Source organism: Neopsephotus bourkii, unplaced genomic scaffold (genome assembly GCF_033783945.1).
Source record: "Neopsephotus bourkii isolate Nb327-2 ecotype Australia unplaced genomic scaffold, CSIRO-AGI_Nbou_v1 NB_68, whole genome shotgun sequence".
NCBI lineage: Eukaryota > Metazoa > Chordata > Aves > Psittaciformes > Psittacidae > Neopsephotus > Neopsephotus bourkii.
This window is the reverse complement of record NW_026900585.1, coordinates 1616905-1622904: the sequence shown is the minus strand read 5'-3', so window position 1 is coordinate 1622904 and position 6000 is coordinate 1616905.

Genomic DNA, 6000 nt, shown 5'->3' with positions numbered 1-6000 from the left:
TCCTCCTGCCCATAAAAACCTCTCTGTTAATCTACTGGAAGAAAGTTATACTGTAGAAACCTGTATCTTTAATAGAAATTTTAATCACTGTAAAACTGGATTGTTACCCTGGGGAAAGCACATTTTTCCTGAGGGAAGTCTTGCAGTGGGAAGTGTTTAATTTCACTACCTAGTGAAGACGCATTTATTTTTTTTTTTTTTTTCAGAGAATAGGGCCAGTCTGGATTGTATTGTGGTGATATTTATCCTTAAAGGACCAGCATAACTTTAGTTTCAAAATGTCTTAATGTTTGAAAATAATTTAAAAGATCTAATGCCTGGAATGTTTATAATTTCTTTTAAACATGGACAATTTTCTGTAGCTTAGTATGAGAACCTGATTAAGTAATAAGATTTCTGAGTGACAGAAAGCTTGCCTTGGATGAAAACATAAGAGGGCAGAATATGAGCTAGTTGAAGGACTATGTTAATACCAAGCTTGAAACATCCATTTTGAATTTTAAGCACTTAAAAGTAGGTCTTTCTCTCCCATTACTATGTGTGCAAGGAAAAAAACAAAAATACTTTGCTAAATTTTTACCTTCTTTCAACCCAGACAAAAGGGCTTTCGGTCATTTAGTGCATTGATAGAAGTGCTGAAGGAAGTGTCTCTGAGGCTGAAGGAAGCTGTACTCCTGAAAGTGAAATACGTAGTTGATCAATTTTAATGCAAGATTTAGTTGAGGTGCACTTTCTACCTTTAATACAGATCTGTAAATTTAACATACAACTTCAAATTAATAGTCACCCAAACAGAAACAACTGTCTCTCATTCTCTAATAGGCCAAAATAAAATATTACACAATATTTTGAAAGTTACCTCAACTGAGTCGTTTCACTCATCAGCTGAGAAGGCAAACAGTAGTGTTTATTACTGAGATGAGTTTCTTCAGCAGAGATTATCAAACTTGGGCCAAGTGTCTTCATTATCATCCAACATTTCACCACAGTCACACATTAAAGTCTGCGACAGTGCTAGTTTGTTGTATGCTGAAACAAACTGCATAGCCAAGGATAGCTCTGAATTTGGAATGATGTTGCACGGCAATACTATGTTGTCCATAGAGCAGTTGTGCTCGCAGCATTCCTGTACAGCTGTGAGACATGGATCATCTTCTGTTATCATGGCAGCATATTTGATCAACCCTAATATTTCTGTGATTCTGTGATTCTCTGATTTCTATCTACTGTTTTTGTTCTGCTCAGAAGATTCAATATCATAACCAAATGCAGATATGTCTTTTTGTACTGTGTGACTAAAATTGGGTGAAGTATTCCTGATTCAGGCTAATGAATGTTTAGGAGAAAAATTACTACCATCTATCTACAGTTTGCATTTATGTTGATGCAGCACAGTAAGATGTTAGGATTCGTTGCTGCCAGGACATGAGGAACCCTAAAATGACCTACTATCGAATGAGGCAGTGAGCAACCTGTACCAATATGGTGCTGGTATGTGCAGGGGCAGAACTTTGCATTTTGTTACCATGTAGTTTCTGTTGTCCCATTCCACCAACCTCTTTAGGCCCCCCTGGATGACAGCTATGCCCTCATGCATAATGATTGTACACAAGTATACACACACATAAACCCACAGTTTGGAGTCATCTACAAAGTTGGTTAGGATGTGATTTGTCCCCTCCAGATCATTGGAAAGGGTATTAAACAGGATAGGACCCAAGATAGATTTACGAGGAATCCTACTTATAAATGGCCTCTAAGCAGAGTACAATCATTCTTTTGTCAAAGATTTGAATCATCTTTTGTTCTTGTCTCTTCACAGACCAGGGAAAATACTACTGGTAGCAAGGTTCATACAGTGAGTGCTGCAATTATATAATGAATTTCATATAAGATTAATTCTGGCAAATGTGAACTTTTTTTTTCCTTTTCTTTCAGTAGCCTTTGAGATTTTAGGCATGCAGGGTGTGTATTCTCACTGTTTCAAAGTATTTCCTCAGGTAAGAAGAAGATAAAATAATTCCCAAATCAATCAGGAGTTGACTGTCTGTCTTTCTTGTGAATTTGGTATCCTCAATTCACAGCTGACAGGAAAGCAGAGTTCATTAATGAAGCTGTCACGAATTCTTTCATATTTTACTTTTTTTTTTTTACTTGCTGCCAAAAATGAATACATTTATGGCAAACTGCCTTTGCCAAAATGCTGAACACATGTATATCCACTCCTACACTTCCCACATTGACAGCTGAGGTACCATCTTGTTACAAGTTTTTAGTGACCTTCTTTATAATAATTGATTTCTTCAAATCTGTGGTTTATCTTATTTATTGCGTTTACAGAATAACATACTGAATTATTTGAGGTAATTTTTATCATAAATAATTAGTAAATTAATAGTCAATTGTAGCAACTGATGGCCAGTTTTGATGGTGGATATGGAAGGAACATAAGAATATCTTAGAAAAGTTGGTGACAAACTCTGCTGATAAAATTATTCACAAAGAGTGATAGCATCTGCAGTGAATTGCATTTATATATACAGTGTACTTATCACCAAAGAAATAAGGGAAGAAACACTAGTGAATCAATATAAATGTGTGATGCACCCACACTGAGGAAACTACAATTAGCTTTTGGGTCTCAGTTTCATAAAAGTAGAACTAAAGGAGTTAAAGAGATGAGTAACAAAGTTGCTGCTGAAAGGAGTAAAGCAGATTCCACTCTAGAAATAATTAAGAAACTGACTTTTCAATCAAATTAGATGATTTTTCAGCAAGAGATGAGAGATTTGCTTTAAAGTCCATGAAATTATAAGTGGCATGAAGAAAAAGAATGGTGAGTATTCGTAGTTTCTCATAAGATAAAAAGAAAAATAGCTTAGCTTCAAAGAAGGCAGGACAGTATTTGAATAAAACAACACACATGTATAGAGCAAAGTTAAGCTATGAGACTCACTGATAAAAAAGTTTTGGAAATTAAAAGCTTACATGAATTCAAAAAACAAATGCAAAACACATGGTGTTGCGGGTCAAAATATTAATCTCCATTAAGAACAAACAAGTCATCTTTGTCTTGGGATGCCTTTGAGCTGTTGATCACTAAGAGAAAAATCAAAAACATACATATTTTCTTACACTTTTCCTACTACATCTGAATACATTTGGCTATTGAATGAGAGGATAGCAAATGAAATGGACCTCTGATACAACTGTTCTCATGATAGTCTTCACAGTCCATCATACTTTTACACTGTTCCATTGAATTGCATGGATTAATTTAGTCATTGCCAAAATTTGATATGCCTCAGTCAGGGAACCTTATAACCTCAAAAAATGCTAGCCCGGAGTTTCACTTGTATAGCAAATCTTTGTATTTCCTTATGGCCTTTGTATTTTTGTGGAACAGATTTCATTCTCTTCCTGAGTATACATTAAGCCAGGTTCTGTAAAAATCAGGACTGGTCAGTGGTGGGGAAAAGATGCTGTTATGGGATTTAAGATGTGCTAGGATTAAAACTAATGCCACAGACATAAATGCTTTGTGTTGGATATTTGGGGGTTGCTTTTCTGAGGGGTTGATGTTTGAATTTGGAGGGGAGGGGGAGAGTTGATTTTTTTGTTTGTATGGGGTTGTTTTGTTTCATTTTGGGTTTGGGTTGTTGTTTTTTTTTGTTTGTTTGTTTGCAATTTCCTTTGCAATTCCCAAAAGACAAATCAAATATGCCTCTGTAATTCTGTTAGATGTTTAGACTCTATCTTTTCTAGGTGTACATATTCTGCTAAGTTGTTTGGAACCATTACAAAAATTCATCCTTGCTCTTAAAATCTGCTAACTAATAGCACTAATCATTAACCTTTTAGTAAGGGAAGGGTAGCTTGTACTGAATAATTAAATTATTTCTATTAAGATGTTACAATTTAATAAGAACCTGTTGTAAGCTGCAGTCTTGTCATCCTGTTCTGCTCTGGAAGACCAGAGCTCCACATTCCAAGGTGAAACATGATGTTTTTTCTCTGCAGATATTTGCTAGAGTGTTGCAAAGTGCCCTTGATGATACTGATGAGACCTGTTTTTTTTCAGTTGGTTTCCATCAGTTTAATTAATAGGGATGTTGGAAAGAAATATATAATGAGATGCAAGAAATATATAATGATATACAATATTGTAATGTGTGAGCCATGAAAGTGCTAATGAGAAACCTTTAGTTTCCTGTCTGTTACTGTATGCTATGGATCAACATCACCTGAAACTCCTGTGGGTGCTAAATGTACTTTGGATACCAGTGCATACAGAAACACAGTACTTCAGCTACACTATGCTTAAAAAGATATGCTGACTCTTTGCTTACAAAGTCAGTTGGTTAAAAATTTATAAAGAAATCTGTTCTAATTCTGTATATATGCCATGAATGAGGTACACAATTACTGCCAGGTGAGGGGAAGGGCCAACAGTGGAAGCTAAAAGGAACATTAACTTCTGTCCCTGTTAATGAGTGGTACGTATTCTCTGTCATATGATGGGCAATCTATGCTTCTCTAGAGTGTTCATACCTCCTTCCTAATCGGTGCTGCACCTGAACTGAACCCTGCAGTGAACAAGCCTCTGAAGTAAAGATCTGTAATACGCAGAGTAATTTATAAAATAGAACATTTGTTGTGCTAAGAACTCCAATATTTTGTGAGGTTTTGATTCTATATTAAAAAAAAAAAGTAAAATGTAACAGTTTATTATAACATTGAATTAAATGTATCAAGTGTTGTCTTTATTTATTTCTTTTATATGTGTGCATATGCTTGAGAACCCATAAAAATTGCATTTATCATTGTGTGAATGTTTTACTGAACTCAGTGGAAGTTTTTAATCTGGTCCAAATGAAATGATGATATTTTTTCTAGAAAATATTTTGAACTTATCAATACTGTTGCTAATAGGAAACTGTTCCATCCTTTTTTTTTTTTTTTTTTTTCCAAAAGATCACCACTTCTTTCCACATGGCCATTAATCAAACCACACTTTAGCACCTCTGTTTATTATTGGCCTGACCAAGAGGATATAGTCCAATCAGTCAAGCAGCAGTAAATTTGCAGCAATATTAATATGCTCTAGCTCCATCTAGCTTTACTTTCAAGGTAACTCACATCAGACAAAAGTTCTTTGAAAATGGGGTGGCAGTTGTTCGTTCTGATCATAGAACAATATCAGAAGTAAACCTTGTAGTCACAATTAAACTTGAGAAGGAAGGTGAAACTTTCCTATGCTCCTATGCAGGTTCAGCTCAGGTTTTCAGTACAGGCTTTTGTCTGCTTTTCAGTAGCAGAGGAAAATGAATAATGTAGATTCTTTCACATCTTACATTACCTGTATTTCATTTCTAACTATTAAATTTCTTATAAGCATTCTGATAGTAATACAAAGGTTCTAGCACTATTGTTCTGAAATTCAGGTATAAATAACTAAATGTCATTTTACTTTATCATGCACTTTATAATCCCAAGGAAAAAAAGTCCCTAGGAAAAAAGGCCCAAGATAAAAAAGATTACTTCTGTAATCAGTGTAACTGACTTCAGTGAGTCTAGTCATGGGGGTATGCTAATAGTTGCCAAGAAAAAATACATTTTAAAGTGAAATATTATGTCATAATATTTCATCCCTATGGCATCCCTAAATGGCTGAGAACAATGTCATGAGGCAAGGAAGCAACCCAACTGAGATCACACAGGATTAAGATTTGCCATACTATACATTGTCCCCAGCAGCCCAGTCTCCTCCTGTTCAGTGGAGCACCTTATTGCCATTTTGTTGACAGAATGGAAGTTGGGACACTGCTCAAACAATGACTCTATTAAAGAGAAATAGTGAACTTTTTGCTGGGAGGAGGAGCTAGAGTGATTGACAAGGAACCTGAGCAGGTTATAACTCTTGATGCTGGTACTGTCAGATAAAGGCCTCTTAATATTATAGTCTGGTTTTATCCTCATTTTCTTCTTAGATTAGTACCC